The following is a 24,623-nucleotide window of genomic DNA, read 5'->3' on the forward strand; positions in this document are numbered from 1 at the left end:
AGTCTTCTCCTAAGTAGTGAAGGGAAAACACTTGTTGGGTGACCTGTCAGCATGGTATGAGCCTTGCTTTCTTCTCTCATTTCACTAAATGCAAACAGTTGGGTTGTGGATGACAGCCAAATAAGAATAAATACCTTAAAAATACCTTGATGCAGCATGCCAATATAGAAGCATGAGGGAAAACAGGTGGGCATGGGAGTGCACAGCAACAAGCTAATCAATAAGCTGGTCAAGATGTTTGAAGCGATTGAGTCTAAACAATCATATACCAATCAAGAATCTAAACATCAATGTCAACTATAATCATAGACCCTAAAATAGCATCTTTGACCACAGAAGAGGATAGTCACATGACAATAATATGGAAAAAAATGTCTGACATCCAGCAACATACTCACACACCTACACACATCCTCAACAGCTGAATCCTCAAAAGCTGAATCCTCAAACACAAGGAATGGTGACAAATTCATCACAAATATGTGTCACAGCAATAATCCCCACGACTCCCTTAAGTCTAGAGCAGAGAGAACTAGGAGCAAATGCATTAGTCACAACACAGTTGGCCAAAGTCAGCCATTAACATCAGTGCATAGACTGCTTTAATTAAATCTTAAGTGTAGAATATTAAATTAAAAATGTTGATTTTCCCATTTGTCCTTTAACTCCATATACTTTATCATTTCACAATAGGAGTCCACTTAGGTCATGTTTCTATAATTAATCCAAAACAGAGATGAATTAATTACCTTTCACAACAGAAGTCAAAGCAGAATGTGATTCATTAATACATTTTTATCTTCCTCAACTCAATTTACTGAATACCATTCCTTCCTATAGACAGAATTTCAACTTTAGCTACAATAGTTTGCAAGCAGCAGACTAACACTGAAATGGATAATTTGCTGAATTATCAAATTTTTCTGTTGAATCAAAATTTGCTGAAAGTAACTCAAATTGTCCAGCAACTAGAATACGGTTTTAAAAGTAAATCTGGAGAGGAAGCTTGACTATTCTGTACCTTTGTCAAGTAGCATTTAAATCAGATAATCTAAACGCCAAACACAGCAGGGGCTTCTCTTTGTTTATCTGCAAAGGCAAAGTCTCCTGTCACTGGTGACTGGAATCCCTGTGAAGCATGGTACATTTACCATCTACTGTATAGTTTTGTCACCTTCACTTTTTCTGGGGATCTATTTTTTTAGGGACAAGAAAAAAGTAAATCTCCTTAACTGAGTCAAAATGCATTGAGCGAGGGAGGCTCTCAGCATGATAAAAGTCCACCAGGCCACTTTTCATTTCTCCTAGCACCCACTTTATTTTTATCCTAAGTTTCCACGTTAGGAAGAAATATGTCCACCTAAAAATAAATCCTAGCACAGAAACATACAATTTACCTGAAATCCCAGCCAATAGACACTGGAGCAAAAGTTAATGAAATAGACTGTCAGTTGCTGTTGCTGTTGTTCAGTTAATAACTTTGTCCAACTCTTTGGGAACCCAGGAACTGCAGCACACCAGGCTTCCCTGTCCTTCACTATCTGCCAGAGTCTGCTCAAACTCATAACCATTTAGTCAGTGATACCATCCAACCGTCTCATCCTCTGTCATCCCCTTCTCCTCTTGACCCCAGTAATCCAAGCTAAATGAAAGAAAATTATTTATTACTCAGCCTGCCAACTCTCAGGCATTGGTAGCCAAAGTGAATAACTGAAACAAATATCTACAGTGATGTAAGAAATGAGAGAAAATCCTGGAGAAAAGTTCAGGGAAAGGGTGCTACCACACCAATTATGAGAAAATATTAATGGCTAGCCTTTATTGGGTGTTAAATAAATAGGCACTTGCTAATTAGTGTACATTCATACTTAATTCTTGTAATAAACAGAGATGCTCAGTAACATGATTCCCTTTTGACATATGAGTAAACTGAAGCTTAGAGAGTTTAAGGAGCTTGATTAGGTGGCAAGTAAGTCACACGTGTCTAAATACAAGCGCAATCATTATGACTGTTAACCATGATATGTAGAGTATGAGTCCATCTGATCCTCATTTTCAAACCATACTCATTTAAGGAATTTGGGTATGGTGAGAAAGGGGCAGAGGCGTGGGGTAGGAGAGGGAGAGAAAGAGAAGAAACCGGGTAAGTGTTCAGCGAAAGGACTGCTCCCTGCTGTCCTGCTCAGTGGCCGTGCGTCAGGAGGGACCTGGCAGTGCTGTTCCCTTCCTTGCAGTAGGAACACCAAAGATGCAACTCTAGATCAGTGTTCAAAGATTTAACTTTTCTTAAAAAACAGTCCCTAAAATTAAGCCATTTCAGTGGATTCTAAAACAACTAAATAAATAAAGCCATCAATCCCAACCCGAGAAGAAAATTGGCCCACGTTGAAGTAATTAAAGAAGGCATGTTGGCATCAAAAAAAAAAAAAGCAAAAAAAAAAAAAAAAGAAGGCATGTTGGTCTCTACCAGAGTGTCTTCCTAAGGTGTGTTTCCAAAAGCAGTTTGCTTTATTTTTAAAACTGAAGTATAGCTATTTATAATCAACCTTTAATGGTTATCAAAGGGGAAAGGGAGAAGGGTGAGAGGGCTAAATTAGGAGTATGGGATTAATAGATACATACTACTTTACATAAAACAGATAAGGAACAAAGATGTACTGTATGATACAAGCAACAGTATTCAATATCCTTTAATGGAAAATAATCCAAAAGCAGTTTTAACCTTCATGCACACACCAACTGGAGAGCTTACCTTCCCAGTGAATAGCAGCTCCTCTCTGCTTCCAGGCCCTGCACATGCTCTTCTATTTTAGAAGTGACAGGCTCTTCTCAGGTGTTGCTTTAGTTTGGGTCCCCCCAGAAACAGATCCTGAAGAGAGAATAAACTAGTGAACATAGTTGTTTAGGAGGTGACCCCAGAAAATACAAAGTGAGAACTAGAAAAATGAGGCAACGAAGGGAGCAGGCTGATAAAAGGTGACTCTTCAAACAAGTTCCCACCATATGTAACTGGTGGTAAATTCCAGAGAAAAGCACTGGAGCCAAAGTAAAAATTATTTTTTGAGAGTCATCTCACAAGGGGTGAAGGGGTTAAGAAGTCACCTATACACTAACACTTTAAGAACAATTTGCCAAAAATAATTACCTAAAGATTGAAATGGTGGTTACCAGGAAACCGGAATGACAGTTACCAGGAGGATGAAAAGGTATTTACCAGGGATTTCAGGGAGGTGGACATGGGCAATATTAATCAATAAGCATAAAGTTTCAGTTGAGTAATAGAATAAGTTTTAGAGATCTGTCATACAAAATTGTACATATAGTCAACAGTAGCATATTATGCACTTAAAATTTAAAAGAATAATTTTCAGGTTAAGCAATTTTACCATAATAAAATAAAAATAAACTGAATTACCTGGACAACTTTGTAAAAAAACGAAATTACCATATATGTGAGGATCTACTTCTGGACCCTTAATTCAATTCCATGAATCTATATATGTTCATGCCTAAGCCAATAACTCATTCTCTTGATTACTATAGCTTTATATTAAGACTAGAAATTAAGTAGTTTAAGTTCTCTTGTTTTCTTATTTTTACAAATTATTTAGCAATTCAAAGTCCTGTTTGTTTCTAATATAAACACTTTAGAAACAGTTTCTAACTTCCAGCAATAAAGCTACTGGGATTTTAATTGGAATTACATTGACTCATTAGGTCAACTTGGGAAGAACTGACATCAAAAGTATCATCTTCCAGTTCATGAAGATGGTATATTCCTCCATTTATTTAGCTCTTTGTAAATTTATATATATATATATATACACACACACATACATATATATTATGACATTAAGAAAGTATCCATCAAAGTTTTTTAATCAGAAAAGGGGAGTATGTACTATTGAATGTTTTTCAAGAAGATAATCACATGATTTTTTTTTCCTTAGCTCTACTTATAAGGGGTATTTTATTAATACTATTTGTATTTTGATACTGAGCAAACCACGCACTCATTGAATAAATCTCTCCTGATCATGGTTTGCTATTTTCTTACGTGCCGTAGGATTCTGTTTGTGCTGTGTGTGTGTTCAGTCATGTCTGACTCTTCACGACCCTTTGGACTACAGACTTCCAGGCTCCTCTGTCCATAGGATTTTTCAGGCAAGAAAACTGGAATGGGTTGCCATTTCCTCCTCCAGAGGATCTTCCTGACCCAGGAACTGAACCTGCATTTCCTGTGTCTCCTGCATTGCAGGCAGATTCTTTACCTGCTGAGCCACCGAGGAAGCTCAAAGATCCTGTTGCTAATATTCTATTTAGTACTTTTGTATCAATATTCATAAATAACATTGGTTTACAGGGTTTTTTTACTCTACTTATTAAATTTTCTTTTAGATAAATTCTTGTTCAAATCACAAGTCAAAATGTAAACCAGCCACTTTCCCTTTTCACCAGTATTATTTTATCCTTACAAATAATTTTTACCCCTTCCCATTTATCCCCATGCCTCACAAAAGTTTGCACATCTCTGGGTTATTACAGAAGCTATTATGAACAGAAGTGGTCAAAACCCATTTCCTGAGAATCAGAAAACTTGATTTAAAGATAAATTATCTTGGTGAGCAACCCAAGAGACCTTGGATAATTACAAAGTCTGATATTCTTTCTGTTTCTGTGTCCAGATTCCTGGGCAGGAGATTTATTGGTCCAGCTTTGGTCAGAAAGCCATGGTATCTATCCCTGGACCAATCAGGTGTGGTCAGAGGGCAGGTTCATGATGACTATTTAGAAGACATATTTATGAAGTGGCCTTTACCTTCTGAAAAGTCTTTTCGAAGGAATGAAATGACTTTGCCCAAAGAAAGGCAAACTGATAGTCAAATACAATAGTAAGCCTATTAAAACTACATAAAAAGGGAAGGCTCTACATCATTTATATTGAATTGAATGTGCTTCCTGAATGTGCGTAGTCAAACAAAGTGTCATCCTACAAGGACTTCAGGCAAAAAAAATTAACAGTTTATTCGTGCACTCAGTATTGGGTACAGACCTTGGGAAGATGAGATTTAGCATTACTTACACAAAGCACACCAGTAGTGCCACAGCAAACAGATCATATGAGGGGCAGGGTGAGTTTCTTTCCGGAGACATACACTAGATAATACACCAACAAAAAATTTCAAGCCACCAAACGATATGCAAAGAAGAGATCTCAAGTATTTGTAAAATACATGATCGTATTCTTTACCAGCTGAGCTACCAGGGAACCCCACTCAGCACCCTATAAATGCTATACCAGCAATGAGCCAGGAGTGAGGACACAGTTACCCCACCTTTGTTTTTCTCTGCTTAAAAACAGTCCAAATAAAAAGGAAGTTTTGAAGATACACAGAGAGGAACATTCTGTCTATAAAGCAATGGAAGTTTATAATTCTTCCTATTCGAAAATCTGATACTTGTTGACCAAGGTGAAGAAAGTAATATAAGCTAGGCTCACGAATTTATATAACTAAATGCCATCATTTAAACTTTGTGAAAAGTAAAAATTACGAGGCATATTTGAAAGGCACAATAACTGAAATCTGATTAACTAAATGTTAAAGGAAAATACTCCACAGAGAGCACCTTATTTAGTGAATTCATTATGAAAATTCTATATTAGCATATTTATTATTAGGTTGTAAACAATGGTCCCAGACTGGCTGAAAACAGCCTTTTATTAAAGAGTAAGGCAAATTTCCCCTTTCATACTTGTCTAAATTATTGTTTCTGAAATTTAATTTCCTACATTCTTTTCTCACATTTGTCCAATACGTAACAGTTCAGCAGCACATTCTCAGGCAAACTTTACATGACTTTTCACCTCTTTCATGGGTTTTAAAAAAATGAGGCTTTAAAAAGATTTGCTGACTTGCCAAAGGTAGATCAAGTAACTAATCTGAACTGCACAAATTCTAAATCAGTGAAGTCTAAATAGGTATGACTTTCTTTGTTTTTGTTTTATCCCTGAGAGACATGTATTCCCTTAAGGCAAAAATTACAAAGGAGAAAAAGAAAAGAAAAAAATATTTTCACTTTGGATTAATTCTCTAAACTCTTAAAGACTAACTTATGAAGGAACAGGGGGGAAAAGCAGTGGGGCTGGGGAAGGGTATGGAGTCCATCCCTGTTAATTTTGCTAAACTCAAATGCAATGGAAAATTTATTACTTCTTTTGTTGTTTTTGTTCTTCTAATTTGAAAAGAGTTATGTATGTGTGCATATTTATTATATTTTTTCACTTGAGTAGACCAATGACTTTTTTTTCAAGTTTATCTAGCAAGAGCAGATAATTGACACCAAATTGGTCTTTTGAAGTTGCACCCGGAATCTTCTCTCCTTCAACCGCTCCTGCAGAAGGATGATTTTGGAGGCAATTAGATTCACTGTCTGCATAAACCAATGTATTTAGCTGCTGGCTCTGCAGGCCCAATTAACTCTTCTAACAACATGGGTAAAATGAGGTTATGATTATGTTTGTAGCCAATTAGAATTGTTTTGATTAAACACTCCCTCCGATATCTTATTTAAAGAAAGAAAACATGGCACTGAAGTGTATTTCATGGGATGGGAGAGGATACCTAGGGCAGGGTGGGGGTGGAAGTGGAGAAGAAAATTACCTAGGTTATGATATGAAATGTATGACCTCTCATTTATGTGAGAAGTCTTATTTGCACAATTAAAAAAAAAATATTGTGTTTAACACACTTCGAAGACATCTTTAATATGACCATCAGTATTGTTACTACTGTATTATGAAAACAGTATTATCAGTGTCAGACAAAATAGTAAAAGTTGAAGGAGTACAGAGCTGAAGAACCAGCAGACCTGTATCTTAATGTCAGCTCCAACCCTAGTGAGTCACTATCTTTCTGAACCTACTTTTCCCTGTCTGAAAAGAGAAACAATACTCATTTTGTTACTGCCTCTGAGAATACAACAAAATATAAGACAAAATTGCTGTTCTCAAAGAGCTTGTAATACATTTGGAAAAAACAAAGTAATTCATGTAAAAGATAAAAATAACCACTTGTTAGGAACTATTCCTGGAGAAGGCAATGGCACCTCACTCCAGTACTCTTGCCTGGAAAATCCCATGGATGGAGGAGCCTGGTAGGCTGTAGTCCACGGGGTTGCTAAGAGTCAGACATGACTGAGTGACTTCACTTTCACTCTTCACTTCCATGCATTGGAGAAGGAAATGGCAACCCACTCCAGTGTTCTTGCCTCGAGAACCTCAGGGACGGGGGAGCCTGGTGGGCTGCCGTCTATGGGGTCACACAGAGTCTGACACGACTGAAGCAACTTAGCAGCAGCAGCAGCAGAAACTGTTCCAAAAGCCGTATCATATGGCTGAGCTTCATAACAATCCAAAGAGGTAGGCATTATCATTGTTTCTATTTTACACACAAGAAAACTGAGGCATAGAGTGATTCAGAAATATTAGAAGACCTCTCTGTGGTTAACAGCAAGGTTTCAAACCCAGTCAAACTCAGAGCATGTACACTTAGCTACTGTAGCATATAATAACAAAGAATCCTATGTGTTCATAGAAGAGAAAGACAGATAATTAATCAGGAAGATAATATACAAACAATAGTTAATTGGAGTGATGAAGACAGTTCCAATTATAAGAATATGATGAGCCAAACCTTAAAATATTGGGAGTATTTGGATGGATGGAAGAGAAAATGATAGAAGAAAAGTGAGAAAACTCAGCACGAAGATGGCAGCAGATGTGGGAGGACAGTGGGGAAGAACCCAGATGAACAGCAGTGAAAGGTAAGGATGGGGAGGTCAGTGGTGGAGAATTTTGACTACAGAGTTTAAATCCTTCCAACTTCACCAAACTGACAGCTGTTTGCCTGACCCTCTATAGGCTAATCTCTGTAGTTGAGCTTTGCTGCTTGCAGAAAGCAGCATTTAAAGAGCAAGCAAAAATTCCAGCTGTTCTAAGAGCCCAATCATAGCCCCAGCTGGCCTACTGGGAGCCTTTGAACTAATTAGGCAAAACTGCCTTCAACAGAAGAGCCTGTGGCTTGGTGAGCAGACCATGTGCATGCATGCTAAATCGCTTCAGCCTTGTCTTACTCTTTGCAACCCTATGAACTGTAGCCCACCAGGTTTTCTGTCCATGGGGTTCTCCAGGCAAGAATACTGGAGTGGGCTGCCATGCCCTCCCTCCAGGGTATCTTCCCAACCCAGGGATCGAACTTGCATCTCTTATGTCTCCTGCATTGGCAGGTAGGTTCTTTACCACTGTGCCACCTGGGAAGCCTTGAGCAGAGCAAACCTTTCTGTAATTTAGAGGAGGCCCCTGGGTAGATGCAGCTCCAAGTGTGGAGCTTGGCTAATCAACCCAGACTGATCCCAGTTCCAACCACCTCTAAAAGCAGGAGCACGCAAACTTCTTAAAAGTGTACCTACCAGCCCCATTCCCAAGACAGCCACATTTGCTGGAATCACCCTTCAAATTTACATAAGTTTATACAAGCACAAAGATCATTACTTAATTACTATAAGTAATTACCTAAAAGGTGACAATAATCACTCTCTTATGCTGTTTCAGGGGGAAGTTGGTAAATGTAAAATAACCACATGATACATAATATGCCAAAATTCAGTTATTCCTCATATGGTAATCAGTATTAAAGGTTGTGTTTATTTCAGAAAAATACACAACTATGTTTTTAGTTTACACTGAAATAAAATTAGAATCCATATGGTAATTGAGGCATATCATTAATAGATGATAAAACAGAGATTCAAATGTTTACATCTAATGTTCCTAATCCCATGGAAGAAATAGTTTATACTAGAATTTTTTACCAGCTAAAATATAGTCATTATCTTAATGAAACTGGATGTTTTTATTTTTTAAGTATGAAATTCTACATAGAATTTGATTAGTCAAGTGTATTTATTGCAATAAGGCTTCCCTGGTGGCTCAGACAGTACAGAATCTGCCTGCATTGTGGGAGACCTGGGTTCAATCCCTAGGTTGGAAAGATCCCCTGGAGGAGGGCATGGCAACCCACTCCACTGTTCTTGCCTGTAGAGTCCACATGGACAGAGAAGCCTTGGTGGGCTATAGTCCATGAGGTCGCAAAGAGTCAAACATGACTGAGCCACTAAGCACATACACATTTATGGCAATATGATTTAAATAAGCACAAGGGAACTTAGGGGATGAGGGATGTGTCCTAAAACTGAATTGTGGTGATAGCTGCAAAACTGTGTACATTTAATAAAATTCATTGAACTCTGCACATACTCTTTTTACTGTGTAAGGGCTTCCCAGGGGGCACTAGTGGTAAAGAATCTACCTGTCAACACAGAAGATATGAGAAGCGGGTTTGATCCCTGGGTCGGGAAGATCCCCTGGAGGAGAAAAAGGCAACTGTCTCCAGTATCTTTTCCTGGGAAATTCCACAGACAGAGGAAACTGGCAGGGACTGGCCATGGGGTCACAAAGAGCTGGACACAACTGAGCATCCCAGCAAGTTCTTACATAGTCTTTTCACTGTATGTTAGCTTAGTAACGGAGAAGGCAATGGCGCCCCACTCCAGTACTCTTGCCTGGAAAACCCCATGGACTGAGGAACCTGGAAGGCTGAAGTCCATGGGGTCGCTACGAGTCGGACATGACTGAGCGACTTCACTTTCCCTTTTCACTTTCTTGGGAAATGGCAACCCACTCCAGTGTTCTTGCCTGGAGAATCCCAGGGATGGGGGAGCCTGGTGGTCTGCCGTCTGTGGGGTTGCACAGAGTCGGACACAACTGAAGTGACTTAGCAGTAGCAGCAGCAGCCTCGTAAAGCTTTTTTTTTAAGATTAAAATTGCTGGATTTTGGTGAATACATTACAAATTCTTTTCATTTACTTCTCATACTTCAAAATTTTCCTATTTTTACAATAGCACATATTACCTACATAATTGAAAAATAATTTCAAGACAGGTTAGTTTAACATACACATTTATCTACCACACATTCCGTGCTTAGCATCATGATAGAATCTAGAGCTGTACAAAATGAAAAATAGCATGTTGTCTCTTTCTTAGGAAGCTTACAATGGAGTGAGAGTAGGAAACAATGCAAAAACTACTTATCTATGGCAGAATGAAATTACCTTCCAATCAAGTTGCAAATAACAGGTGTTGGTCGCTGAAGGAAATAATTAAAGACTGGCCAAAGGGATGGGGCAAAGGAAGAGTGGTTGGCAAGAGAGTTTTAATGAGTCACCTGCAGGTTGTTGCACATGGCCACATCCTTAATTGGAATAAACAAACGAGTATTCATTGGAAAGTAAGGTTAGTAGCAAAAGTAAGCATTCTCCATGCTTACTACACATATTTATCAGTTCAGTTCAGTCACTCAATCATGTCCGACTGTTTGCAACCCCATGGACCACAGCACGCCAGGCCTCCCTGTCCATCACCAACTCCTGGAGTCTACCCAAACTTATGTGCATTGAGTCGGTGATGCCATCCAACCGTCTCATCCTCTGTCATCCCCTTCTCCTCCTGCCTTCAATCTTTCCCAGCATCAGGGTCTTTTCAAATGAGTCAGCTCTTTTCACCAGGTGGCCAAAACATTGAAGTTTCCGCTTCAGTATCAGTCCTTCCAATGAACACTCAGGACTAATCTCCTTCAGGATGGACTGGTTGGATCCCCTTGCAGTCCAAGGGACTCTCAAGAGTCTTCACCAACACACATTTATATCTGCTAGGAAATAAAATTAACTTTGAGGAGACAAAGATCTGAAAGCAAGTAGGCACCTGCCTCTTGAGAAATCTATATGCAGGTCAGGAAGCAACAGTTAGAACTGGACATGGAACAACAGACTGGTTCCAAATAGGAAAAGGAGTATGTCAAGGCTGTATATTGTCACCCTGCTTATTTAACTTCTATGCAGAGTACATCATGAGAAACGCTGGCCTGGAAGTAGCACAAGCTGGAATCAAGATTGCTGGGAGAAATATCAATAACCTCAATATGCAGATGACACCATCTTTATCGCAAAAAGTGAAGACGAACTAAAAAGCCTCTTGAAGAAAGTGGAAGTGGAGAGTGAAAAAGTTGGCTTAAAGCTCAACATTCAGAAAATGAAGATCATGGCATCTGGTCCCATCACTTCAAGGGAAATAGATGGGGAAACAGTGGAAACAGTGTCAGACTTTATTTTGGGGGGCTCCAAAATCACTGCAGATGGTGACTGCAGCCATGAAATTAAAAGACGCTTACTGTTTGGAAGGAGAGTTATGACCAACCTAGATAGCATATTCAAAAGCAGAGACATTACTTTGCCAACAAAGGTTCGTCTAGTCAAGGCTATGGTTTTTCCGGTGGTCATGTATGGATGTGAGAGTTGGACTGTGAAGAAAGCTGAGCACTGAAGAATTGATGCTTTTGAACTGTGTTGTTGGAGAAGACTCTTGAGAGTCCCTTGGACTGCAAGGAGATGCAACCAGTCCATTCTGAAGGAGATCAGTCCTGAGTGTCCATTGGATGGACTGATGCTGAAGCTGAAACTCCAGTACTTTGGCCACCTCTTGCAAAGAGTTGACTCATTGGAAAAGACTCTGATGCTGGGAGGGATTGGGGGCAGGGGGAGAAGGGGACGACAGAGGATAAGATGGCTGGATGGCATCACTGACTCGATGGACATGAGTTTGAGTGAATTCTGGGAGTTGGTGATGGACAGGGAGGCCTGGCGTGCTACAGTTCATGGAGTCACAAAGAGTTGGACAGGACTGAGTGACTGAACTGAACTGAGGCATAAAGAGGAAGAATGGACAGAGGAAAGAAAGTTTACTATCCTATGGGAAAGCAAAAATTACATCAGCTTGCACTTTATCATTGAAAAAGAAAAAAAAATAAAATAAAAACAAGACTTGTTTCAAAAAATAGCTGTTTCTCTAACTAGAGTGAATGAGGTGGGGTACTGACCTCCCTACATTGCAGGAAGGAGTAAAGAGCCTCCTTTCTTAAAGCAGTTACCTATACAGAGATAGGAGAATGGAAGCTAGTCATGCCCAGATTATTCTTTACACATTTACCAATCATACTTATTATTCCACCTCTCTTGGACTGCAGTCAGTAAAATGGTGGGGGAAAGTTAGCACCTATACCAAATGAGCTCTTTCCAGCAACAGAATCATCAGCAATACTCTGTCATCACAAGTGGTACATAAAATCATGTGTTACACTGCTAAAAATGTGGATTCCCAATCCAAACACTTTGGATTCTGAGAGAGACTCATGATCTGTATTTAAAATAGGCATGTAGTCCCCCTCCAACCCCAGTCTGCAGAACTTATTGCAGTAGGTCTGTAGACCACACTATTAAAACACAATAGCATCTTAGAGGTTTATGTGTAGGAAGCTAACAAAATAATGAACACTGATGCATAAAATCATATTAATTATTTATTGTTACTGGTACTATCAATCACTAAATTAAGATTCTAGCTGCATACTAGTTTCAAGAATAATAATATATATAGAAGAAATTTTCTTCTTTTGATTTGATGCAAAGAAAAATATAAGGGAGATAGTGAATATACATGGTACTTAATAATTTCTAATGATTTCTCAGTGATCTAAAATCCATTTCCTTAGCTGATTCCCAAAATTGTATTTGTCAGGAGAACTGGCCAAAAAGAAGTATCCATCCCATCAGAGATGACTATAAGGCCTTACAATACCACCTCTTGTCCCAGGTTTCTTAAATAAATAATATTTTGCCTCTCCCCAGTCTGTCAGCTGTAGGTAAACAACTTCACCCTTCCCTATTCATGCTTAGCCAGACATTCATTCTGAAGAGGTTGGGAGGATGTGGTTTCCAACAAGGACCACACGCTTTGATAGCCACCTGTATTTCTTTTTGCAAAGGCTTCCCTGAGAATCTTTTCTGGACAGGTTGGCATTTAAAATTCCATGATTTGACTGCTTTGATTAATCGTGGTATCATTTTCTCCATAAACCAAGTAGGGAAAGGTTCGTCTCATTTTAAGAGTGGCCTGTCATGCTCAGGAGAAATTAGCTTGCCCCAAGTGAAAGGCCTTGACACCATTAGCCAGTTCAGATACCACAGGTCATTTTATTAAAGTGGCAGATTTTGGAGGTGTTCTTTAAATTTATCATTTATGATAAGTTATTATTTGAAGAAAAAGAGATGGGCCATGTTCTGGCAGAGCTCAACCAGGCTGTGGCTCTGTTGGTCAGTCTTTCTGAGTTTTTCTGTGATCAGACTCACCCTTATTCATCCATGTTTCCATCCAACACCGTCACAATCGCCTGTGCTCAGCCTGACTCACTGCAGAGAAAGTGCACCCTGGGGAAATCTCATCTTGACTTTGATGGCTATATTTAATCTCAGAGCCCAGGGAGAAAATAAAGCAGAGAAGGATCATGAGGAGCTGCCTGAAAGATGGGCATCACCTGAATGTCCTGTGAAAAACTTTTTTGCAGCAATTTTAATTCAAAATTGTTATAATGATAGCAGTATTAGTACTCTGATAACTACAGTTTGGGGTGTGCACTATATGTCAAGCATGGTAGCATGTTATATCCTATTTAAAATCTCTTAATAACTTTGTGGAATGATATTAATGTTACTCTACATTACCTTCTTACAGGTGAAGAAAACTGAGGCTCACAGTGATAAAATTATTTGAGACCATATGGCAATGGTGCTAAGAACCAAGATTGCCTGAATCTAAAGCCCACCCTGGTGTGTGTTAATGTATCCTTACATCAATCCACCAGTGCAAGATTAATAGGGTCCAGGAAACTTGTGTCAGAAAACCTGGGTTCTTGTTGAATAACCATCCCATTACCTGCACCAAGAGTTCACTGGTCCAAAAACATTCCTGTATATTTTACATGAACCTGAACTCCAGGAGATGGTGATGGACAGGGAGGCCTGTCATGCTGTGATTCATGGGGTCACAAAGAGTCGGACACGACTGAGCGACTGAACTGAACTGAACTGAACTGAAGATTCTTTTGAGTAACATCAAAATGTCGGGTTGGCATTTTGATGACCATTCCATTTTACAAACAAAGAAATTGAGATTAAGAAGGAAAATAATTTAGGTCTTAGCTTAGCTGGTAATTAGCAGAGCCAGACCCAACACTCATACCTTTTGCTCTAAATGCTTGTTCCACCATACATTAGAAAAATAGGAATATAGAAAAGAGACACATTAAAGACAGTATGTTGGAGAAAGCAGAAAATACTGACCCCTTTCTCTGAGTCATTTCTTTTTCTAACTCAAATATCGATAAGAAAATATTTGGACCTTTCAAGAGCATGAACATTTGTGCATGCATGCACACAGCTGTGTGAATGTGATAGGTGGGAGATGTGGATGAGCCTCATGGTCCTGCCCAGACCCAAGTCATGGCACGTGGGTGTAGAGACAGAGAAGCTTCATGTATTCAGAATGGGGATCAGCCATCTCCCTCTTCATGTCATCTATTTTGGCAGCACTGAAACAGAGTGACCTGACTTGGGAAGAGAGGAAGGGGAAGAAGTAGTCAGAAATAAAGGGGCCTCATATAATTTACTCAGCCAAAGTTGTGAAAATCTGTTTTTGAGGGTTTTTTCCATTGAAAACCTTTAATAGAACAGACTTTATACTTTGGTAAATAGAATATACCATTTTTTTTCTCACTACAGAGTACTGTTTTGACCAGGAGAGTAGTAAGTATGAATACAGGGATGCAAAGATGTCAGCCAAGTTAATTATATTTTTAACCCTTATCAAATTTCCTCAAGCAAACTGATTGCCAGAAAAGACCAGTGAGCCATATAGTTGTCTTTTTAATTAACTTTTATTGGATTATAGTTGATTTACAATGGGTCATATAGTTATATTTTACCCTTCTAAAGGGGTCAATTTTTCAGAGTTTATGCTAGGCATATCATGTTACCCATCATTTCCAATAGAAATTTAGGGATCAGAGTAGAGAAGAAAGACACCAAATATTCTTTTTTCTTGAAAACCAAACTGGAGCTGAGATGGGGAAAAAGAAACAAAATTTCAGCTTATCTTTGATGTGGCTAAGAACTGGAGTACAATGAAGGTCCAGGCAGAGAAAAATACTCAAGAGCTGCCTTTTTGCTCCCAACTAGGTTTGAATCTGAAGACTCAAGAGATGGATACTGTTAGGTAACTGAGGTGGGAAGACCAACCTTAGACAAACATCACAACTGGAACATCAGGCACAGAAAGTGTGATCTTTGCTGCTAACAAGTATACTGCAAGGCAGATTTATTTATTCAGCCAATTACATGCAGCTGCATGAATCTTAAGATTCAGAGCTAGAGATTGGCTAAGATGGAAGAGTAAAAAGCAACTCACCTCCTCTCATGAGCACACTCATGTCTGTTTTCAGAACCATCGATGAAAAAGACCAGAACCTGCCAGAAAATATATACAACTAAAGACATAAGGAACCACAATGAGATGGATAAGAGGATCAGACTTGTGATATAATGAAGTCCCATACCCCCCAGTGGGTAATTCACAAACTGGAGAATAATTATATTGCAGAGGTTTTCCCACAGGAGTAAGAGTTCTGAGTCCCACCTCAGGTTCCCCAGTCCAGGGGCCCTGCATCAGGAAGACAAGTCCTTAGACATTTGGCTTTAAAGGCCAGCAGGGCTTAATTTCAGAAACCCTATGAGTCTAGGAGAAACAGACTTCACTCTTAAATAGTGCACACAAAATCTCACACATACCGGGACCCAGGACAAAATCAAGAATTTGATAGACACCTGGGCCAGACTTACCTGCTGGTCTTGAGGACATTCTCTGGATTTTAGCTCTGTTTACATAGGCAATTTGAGAGCACAGAAGATCCCTAAAGAACTTATATATTGAACTAACCTATAGACAATCTAGCACAGAACTACTCTTAGACTGTGACATTCAATAGATTTAAGGTGCAGTGTGCCAACAAATAGAATCTGCCTGCAATGCAGGAGATGTGGGTTCAATCCCTGGGTCAGAAAGATCCAGGAGAAGGAAATGGCAACCCCCTCCAATATTCTTTCCCAGGAAATGCCATGGACAGAGGAGCCTGGCAGGCTACAGTGCATGGGGTCGCAAAGAGTTGAACATGACTGAGCACACATGTATATGCACACACTTGGCAACAAGTGGAGTTAGCTAGTGTTGAATGTTGGGTTGATTGCTGGCTGAATAAGCCAATTAACACTCTGTCAACTCCATCCTGTATAAGATGGCAAAAAAATAGGATCTATTTCATAGTGTTGCCATGAGGGGTAAATGTGATAATGCATTTATGATATTTAGCTGAGTTTTTGACATTTCAGTACTCCATAAATGTCTTATTGTTGTTGTTATTGTTGTTTTCCTCTAACTTGTTATGACCTTACAATGAAAAGGAGTGGAAAACATCATCAACAGCAAACCAGTATCTACCCCAAGTTGCCCCAGCTGAACTCTGAGACCGTGGTCAGTTAAAAACCAAATACTCACATGATCCAGTAATCCAACTCCTGGGCATATATCTGGACAAAACTATAATTCAAAAGGAAATGTGCACCCCTATGTTCATAGCAGCACCATTCTCTACTGTCAAGACATGGAAACAACCTAAATGTCCATCAACAGATGAACAGATAAAGATTATGTGGTACATAAATATAATGGAACACTATTCATCCATGAAAAAGAATGAAATAATGCCATTTGCAGCAACTTGGATGGACCTAGAGATTATCAGACTAAGTGAAGTAAGTCAGAAAGAAAAAAACAACTATCATATGATATCACTTATATGTGGAATCTAAAATATTAAATATGACAAATGAACTTTTCTATGAAACAGAAATAGATTCAAAGACATAGAGAATAGACTTGTGGTTGCCAAGGGGAAAGGGGATTAAGGGAGGGATGGATTGGGACTTTGGAATTAGTAGATGCAAACTATTATACATAGAATGGGTAAACAGGGCCCCATTGTATAGCACAGGGAACTACATTCAATATACTATGACAAATCATAATGGAAAAGAATATGAAAAATAATTATATATATATAACTGAATCACTTTGTACAGTAGAAATTAACAAATATAAACAATAAACAATATAACTGAATCACTTTGTACAGTAGAAATTAACAAATTGTAAGTCAACTATACTTCAATAAAATAAATTTGAAAAAATCAAATACTCAAAAGAGAGCCTAAACGTATTTTGATGCATTAAAAATCTATAGAAATAGGGCAAAAATAGTATTTAAAATTTTGTAACAAGAAATAAAGGTCACCTCCTGCTGAGCTCTCATTTCCTGCTGTGTGGAGGGGAAGCTGTCCACATATAAGGCCCCTTAGTTAGCCAGAAAATGCATATTAAACTCTCCACCAACAGAAAACAACTGATTCTAGGGTCCCTGAACCCGCATATCCCTTAAGAGACCTTTGGAGGTAGAGGAGACTTGATGAGGATTCTCAGCAGGGAAGGCAAGGGATCAATGCAGCATACAGAACAGGCAGTTGCAGACTTCCATGGACATGTCCTTAGTATCACAAAATTTCAATGTTCAAATATATACAAGCATGACAAATGAGGGATAACCAAATGACCCTTAGGATTATAATATGTGTGAATAAGCCATTGGAATAATTTCTGCAAATAAAGGGCCATATAACTGCTAATATTCCCACCTTTTTCTAGCAATAATAATGCATCATCTGGCCGAAACAGTTCCTTAAGTACCTTATGTTCTCTGCTGGAACCAAGTCATTAATCCCATTTATAAGCTAATGGGGAAGCCCTGAGTCCAAATTAAGGTCCTGAAGAAACGTACTGGAATTAATGACAAAGGGGAATCATTTTTCTCTACAGCTATAAGGTTGCTTTGCCAGAGAGCACTTTTTTGCTCCTGAACTTTACTTTGAATACTGAATAATCTACCCAGAAATAGTTAATACACTGACATCAATAGTTTTGCAAATGGTCAACCCAACATTGCTAGGACCACACAGCAACCCTGGTACTTTACTGCATCTCTTTCCTGCTGCTACTGCTAAGTCACTTCAGTCGTGTCTGACTCCTTGCAACCCCATAGACGACAGCCCACCAGGCTCCCCTGTCCCTGAGATTCTCAAGGCAAGAACACTGGAGTGGGTTGTCATTTCCTTCTCCAATGCATGAAAGTGAAAAGTGAAAGTGAAGTCACTCAGTCGTGTCCGACTCTTAGTGACCCCATGGACTGCAGCCTACCAGGCTCCTCCGCCCATGGGATTTTCCAGGCAAGAGTACTGGAGTGGGGTGCCATTGCCTTCTCTGGCATCTCTCTCCTAGAATATCCTTATTGCCATCAGCCTGCAAAAACCGAGTCAGCTTTTATAGAGTGCCAGTGAACCAGGACAGAGACCCCCACACCATGAGTGCTTGCCCTAAACTCTGCAAGGTGATGCAGTTTTAGTCTGTGACTGTCTCCACATGAGAAATAGATGTACGTAACAGTCAAATGTTTTAGTGCACTCCAGGGTCAGACAGACCTGGTTTATATCCCAGCTCTATGAGCATCTGAAGTTCCCAGGTCAGTTAACATCACTTAAGCTAGTTCTCCCTGTCTCTAAAGTAAATGACGTAAATGGGAAATGAAGAAGTACTCTTAAGATTATTTGGACAATTGTTTATTAATATTAGTAGTGAATGACTATAAAGAAGGAAAGGAGAAAGAAGGGGATGAAGGAAGGGTGTAAGGAAGGAAGGAAGGGAAGAAGGAAGGCAAAAAGAGAGGACTTTGTGAAAAGCCACAGTTTTACTCAAGGGACCTATGAAAGAACAGGTTAGAGGGCCCCTCCCCAGAGCCCAGGGTGCCTCTTCCCAGAATCTATCCTTGTTCTCTGTCACTGAAGGTTTCAAGAACAGGAAAGCTTCTAGGAGCCAGACCTGAGGTCCCTTAAAGGAGCAGTGACAGCTCTTGCTTTCCAATTCAAGTGGTGGGGTATGTGCTGTGAGCATGTTTAAACAAACAGAGGGAGATATCAGTCAGTCAGTTCAGTCATTCAGTTGTGTCCAACTCTTTGCAACCCCATGGACTGCAGCACCCCAGGCCTCCCTGTCGATCACCAACTCCCGAAGTTTACTCAGACTCATGTCCATTGATTTGGTGATGCCATCCAACCATCTCATCCTCTTTCATCCCCTTCTCCTCCTACCTTCAATCTTTCCCAGCATCAGGGTCTTTTCCAATCAGTCAGTTCTTCACATCAGGTGGCCAAAGGACTGGAGTTTCAGCTTCAGCATCAGTCCATCCAATGAATATTCAGGACTGATTTCCTTTAGGATGGACTGGTTGGATCTCTTTGCAGTCCAAGGGACTCTCAAGAGTCTTCTCCAACACCACAGTTCAAAAGCATCAATTCTTTGGTGCTTGGCTTTCTTTATAGTCCAAGTCTCACAACAAAGAGAGGGAGATATGAGTCTATCTTATTGTCGTGCTCCTGAGGGAACATCTCTGCAGAACCACTGCATTCTTACACTGCAGTTACAGTCCTAGTTATAGGGGGAGGTTACAACAAAGAGCTAACACAGTTGAGAGACATTCATTCACCATTCTGCCCACACGTAACCTCTGGGGGAAGCACTGCAGAATTTCTACTCAGCATCAATAGGCAATTGCATTTAGAGGCAGCTTCTCTCTTATTTTGTGCCCAAGATTTGACTGCAAGGGCCACACCTTATGCCCAGAGAGACTCTCAGATCTCAGGCTCCTTATACATAAGATATGGGCCTGAGCCCCTGCTTTGGAGACACATGCTTTGGTCTAAATAGAATGACCATGTGATTTATTGTTCAAGACAACACTTTGTTGAGAGTGAAAGAAAACACTGGTACTAATTACCAGAGAGACAAGAGGCATAAATTGGAACTGTCCTAAGCAAACAAGGATACAGGATCTTTCTAAGTGTGAGATGGACTGCTGAGTCAGAGAGTGATTCAGGTTAGGTTTCACACCTTGGGAACCCTCTAAAGAAGCAAGAAGCCTCTCTACTAGTTAGCCTTCTCCCTCTGAAAAAATCTTAATCTTTTTTTCCCCTTTCAATAAATAAATAAAAAGAATTGTAACATTTTAAAATAAAATATATTAAAACTATTAATAGAAAAGTAAGCAAAACAGAAAAGTACAGGAAAAGAGCAAAAAGATTACTGAAAATACTGCACGTGCAGTGGGGGGAAGGAGGGAGTGTAATTTGATGGCAATCATTTTTCCCACACTTTCATAGTTGAAGAATAAATAAATGAAAGGTTGGGTAGAAAGACAAAATAATTTTATTAAGAAAGAATCATACTATACTAGATACTTTTAATAAAAGGAGTTTAATTTTACACAGCACACGCACACACACACACACTGAAATGAAACTAAGGAAAATGTTAAACCTCACACAACTACTTCATTACAAGAATGAGGAGTTGCTATATTCAAACTCCCTAGGTCCCCACAACACTGCACATTTAACCCGCTTCTGGGAAGATCCAATCCCTTATCAAATCAATGTGGATAAAAGAGAAGTTAGTTTCCAGCTAAAGTAAGAAGGCAGCCTTGGCAGCAAACCTGGGGAACACAAAGATAGTCTGTGAGCCTTACAGAAGCCCCTTACAGTCCCATAATGGGGTCTTCCACTTCCACCTTTACTGACGTAGTTAGCAAAAGGCTCCGGTTCAGAGCAAATATGTTGCCTGGAGAGATAGGTCTGTTGTAATAAAAAGAGAGCATGCCCTAAGGAGTCGGGGATAAAGTCCCTTCATCAAGGCTTGCATCGGAAAGTTGTCACTGGAGCTCTTTGAGCCTTAGGGTTCTGCTTTCTGCAAACAGTTGACATGAGGAACAGTAAGAGAGACAATGGTGGTGAGGGGGAAAGTATGGCTTTGAAAGTCATGACAGGAAGATCTGGGTGGGATAGTAACCCATTTAGTCACTGCCTGAAGAGCACAGAGCAAGTGGATGAACACAGTGGGATAGGTCATTTTCCATGACCTTGGCCATGCTACCAGTTACTTAACCCATCTGAGGCTCAGTTTACACATTTAAAATTAGGATATTAACAGGACCTAACTCATAGGGTCATTGTCAGGATTACGAGACAGCCTATTAAAAAGAGCTCAGCGTGTCATCTGCTCATCAAAAGCATTCAAAAATACCAGCTACTAAACTAAAATAAGCAGATTTTCATGATGAGGTCTGGGGAAGTCCAAGGATGGGACATTTACCAGGATGGACAGACTTGAATGGGGTTTGGCAGTAGAGAGACAGGACTGCCCTAGAATACCACTATAGATATTTGACATGGAAACTAGGGGAAGAGGTAAGCAAATTCCTCCAAGTCATGTCTTTGCCTGAGTCAGCCATGCCAAGTTTGGCTCACATCTAAAATTTACAATGTGCTGAATTCTGTAAACCTCTACGTGTGCTAGAAAAGATTCATCAGTGTGGCTTGGAAATTAGGAACCTGCACTTCGAACTCAATCATCCACAGACATGAATCCAAGTTCTGCCTTGGATGAGCTGTGTAAACATGGGCAAGTTACTTAACCTCTCTGAGCCTGAATATTCATCCACCAAATGGTGATAAGGATCAGTTTCATGGAGTTGTGGAGAGGAGTAAATGAAATTAGATGTATGCTGTGTCTCTCATAGCACCTGTTACCAGGGATATGTATTCAATAATGGTAATTCCTGTTATTAATATTTCTATTTGTCCCTGTCTTTGAGAAGTTTAAGATATTCCCTGGTGGCTCAGATGGTAAAGTATCTGCCTGCAACGCGGGAGACCTGGGTTTGAGCCCTGTGTAGGGAAGATCCCCTGGAGAAGGAAATGGTAACCCACTCCAGTACTCTTGCCTGGAAAATTCCATGGACAGAGGAGCCTGGTGGGCTATAGTCCATGGAGTCACAAAGAGTCGGACACAACTGAGACACTTCACTTTCACTTGAGAAGTTTATAGTATAGCTGTAGGGACAAAGCTAATAAACTAATAGAGGAGCCCACAGTAAATGACAGAAAACCATTAAGCACTATAACTAGTGAAATATTCAGTCAATATGTATTTACTGAGCATGTTGTATGTGCCAGGCACTGTTTTAGTAGCTGAAGATATATTAATGAATAAGATGAGCATACTCCAGCTCTTACTATCCACAGGTACTAGTGACTCACTGAGAGTCTGTACCACGCAGCTTCCCTCCACTGCTGAAACCCAGAACAAAAAGGCTGCATGTGGGGACTTTTGCCTCAGATATATCCATCTCTCAAATAAGCAGGAAGAAAGGTCACAAAACCAGATGCAGAATGCAAAGGTGTTCACCATCTGTTTGCAGTCTCCTTCTTAGCTAATACAACCCGCAGAAACTTGGAAAGAAGCTCAAAGTATCAGAGTCAAGAGCTATAATCCTGAGGCCTGATTTGCATCTATGAATATACAGCAGCACAAGCCTCTTGCTTGGGATTTCTGCCCTTTGACGAGTGACTTGGGTGTTTGTGGCTGTATATTGTCCCTTCCTGAGAAAAGAGCAGTCAGGAAATGCCAGCCTCAGAGCTACAGGGTGGGAGGAGCCACCTCTAATCTTCAGGCCCTGCCGTTTTTCTGCAACTGAATCCCACAGTAGCCTTTCTTGTCTTGGAACTTTTGTTCCAAAACAGAACTTCTGTCAGTTCAGTTTTGAAACAGAACAAATGATATGATGTTTTTATTTCCTCCAGCCCTATTTTTGAGTGATGGGAAGTAAATGATTTAACTGTAAAGTGCTTCTACTAATAACCTTCTTAGACTCAAAAAGCCCTAAGAAAGCAAACACCCACAGAAATACTGTAATCTATGCTGATCTTAAAAACAAAGCCAAATAGCTTTTATATCACAGATTCAAGAGAGATGGAGTTTAATCTTAGATATTAGCAGCCAGTTCTACTTTCATTGTAAGGACATTTGTTCCATAAGAGGGTTCCTGAAATACAATTAGAAGAATATTTGCCCTTCTTCTTTGATTTTGGCCACGAAAAGGCTCAACATCCCAAGCCAGCCTTGTGGAGTTGGCACCACCACCATCTCCCTCATCAACTGAAAAATTCTCTTTGGTGCAGCATCAACACCCTCTTGGATTTTGTTGGTAAACAAAAAGCCTCTTCCTGCATCAGGGGCACCTTCTTGGGTAAAGGGACTTTTTTCTTGGAGGAAGAAGCCAGTCTTTGAGGCCCATGCTGGACTTGGCCCTAGATGAGCACCATCCCAGGAGACAGTTCAGAAGGTTTCTAGGCCTGGGGTTCTGAGAAGTGAGGCTTAGACCATTAGGGACAGTGAGAGAGATGGTCAGGACCAAAGGTGGTGTCTGGACACGATATCTACTATTTATTTGAGTGTTCAGAAAGGTATTTCAGAAGAATTCTTATTGACTCCATAGATGTCCTTAAAATTAAAATAGAATTACCTGATAATGTCAAAGACTAAAGATGCCACTTTACAGCTGTTACCACCTCTAAGAAGACATTATGTAACAGTGGTTGTAGAGAAAGGATCTTTGCTCCCAGACAAGACCTGAGGAAAAGCCATGCCCCAAAGGAGATAGAGTGAGGGAACCAGCATTCTCTGAACATCCACTCTGATCAACAAGGCCCACTGCTGCTTCATAACATATATCTTTAATATGAACAACTGCCCTGTGAATTATTTATAATAATCCTCATTTCATAGATGAAGAAACCAAAGCTCACAGAGGTTAAGTCTAAGGTCACAAAAGCCGATGCAGAATGCAAAGCCAGGTCTTCTGATTCTTGCTAGGGTTTTTTTTTTTTTTCCAACCCACAAGGTACCACAAAAGATGTACATCCTAGACCCAGCTCTATCAACAACTGGCCACAAGTATGACCTTGTACCCAGCAGAGGGGTGAAAATCAAGGCCAACCTTCACAGGGGAAAGGAGCAATTTTATTACCCACTTGGGAAGAAATCTAGTTACTCTAGAAAGACCCCAGAGACACCTAAACCTGAGCTGCCTTGGATTGGCTGGAGATGTCAGAGAACAGGCTGGTCACCTGCAGAGTCATGTCTCTGGAGACCACCTGAATGTAAGGCCCTATCTCAAGGAGCCTAAAAGTTACATCCTACTTTAGCTGAATTGTTTTAGATGCCCTGGGAGCAGGACAAAGTTCAAGTGGCTTCTGAAGGTCTCTGTCCACCATGGACAAATATGACCAAGCTTTAAGGCAGACAGTGTATCAAAGCAGATACACAAAGTACATCTGGAAGCAGAACTGAGGTCCATAGCTCTGACCATAAGTCACTTAGACAAGTTACCCAATGTCTCTGTTTCTGCAGCCTCAGCTGAAAATGAGCTCTCCTGGATAGGATCTTGTGAGGATCCAATAATAAACAGAGGCCATGCAAGAGACCATTTATGGTGCAACAGCAAGGATAAAATGTTCAAAGCATAAGACCAAAACTAGAAGGTAAAATGAGACTTTTAAAAAGATAAAAAGAATAGAATGGTTATAAGTCCATTCAGTTTGATAATTTATATACCATGATA

At 39.9% G+C, this 24,623-nt stretch overlaps 1 long non-coding RNA gene across 1 annotated transcript in view; it reads right to left on the bottom strand.

The window, feature by feature from the left end:
* The window catches only part of LOC139179976 (uncharacterized), a 418,854-nt gene that overhangs the window by 356,481 nt on the left and 37,750 nt on the right, over positions 1-24,623 (bottom strand). Inside the window, exon 5 of the long non-coding RNA XR_011564279.1 lies at positions 2,753-2,869. This is a non-coding gene — a long non-coding RNA (uncharacterized lncRNA). The remainder of the gene's footprint in view (positions 1-2,752; positions 2,870-24,623) is intronic.

Source organism: Bos indicus, chromosome 26, assembly GCF_029378745.1.
Source record: "Bos indicus isolate NIAB-ARS_2022 breed Sahiwal x Tharparkar chromosome 26, NIAB-ARS_B.indTharparkar_mat_pri_1.0, whole genome shotgun sequence".
In the NCBI taxonomy this organism is placed as follows: domain Eukaryota; kingdom Metazoa; phylum Chordata; class Mammalia; order Artiodactyla; family Bovidae; genus Bos; species Bos indicus.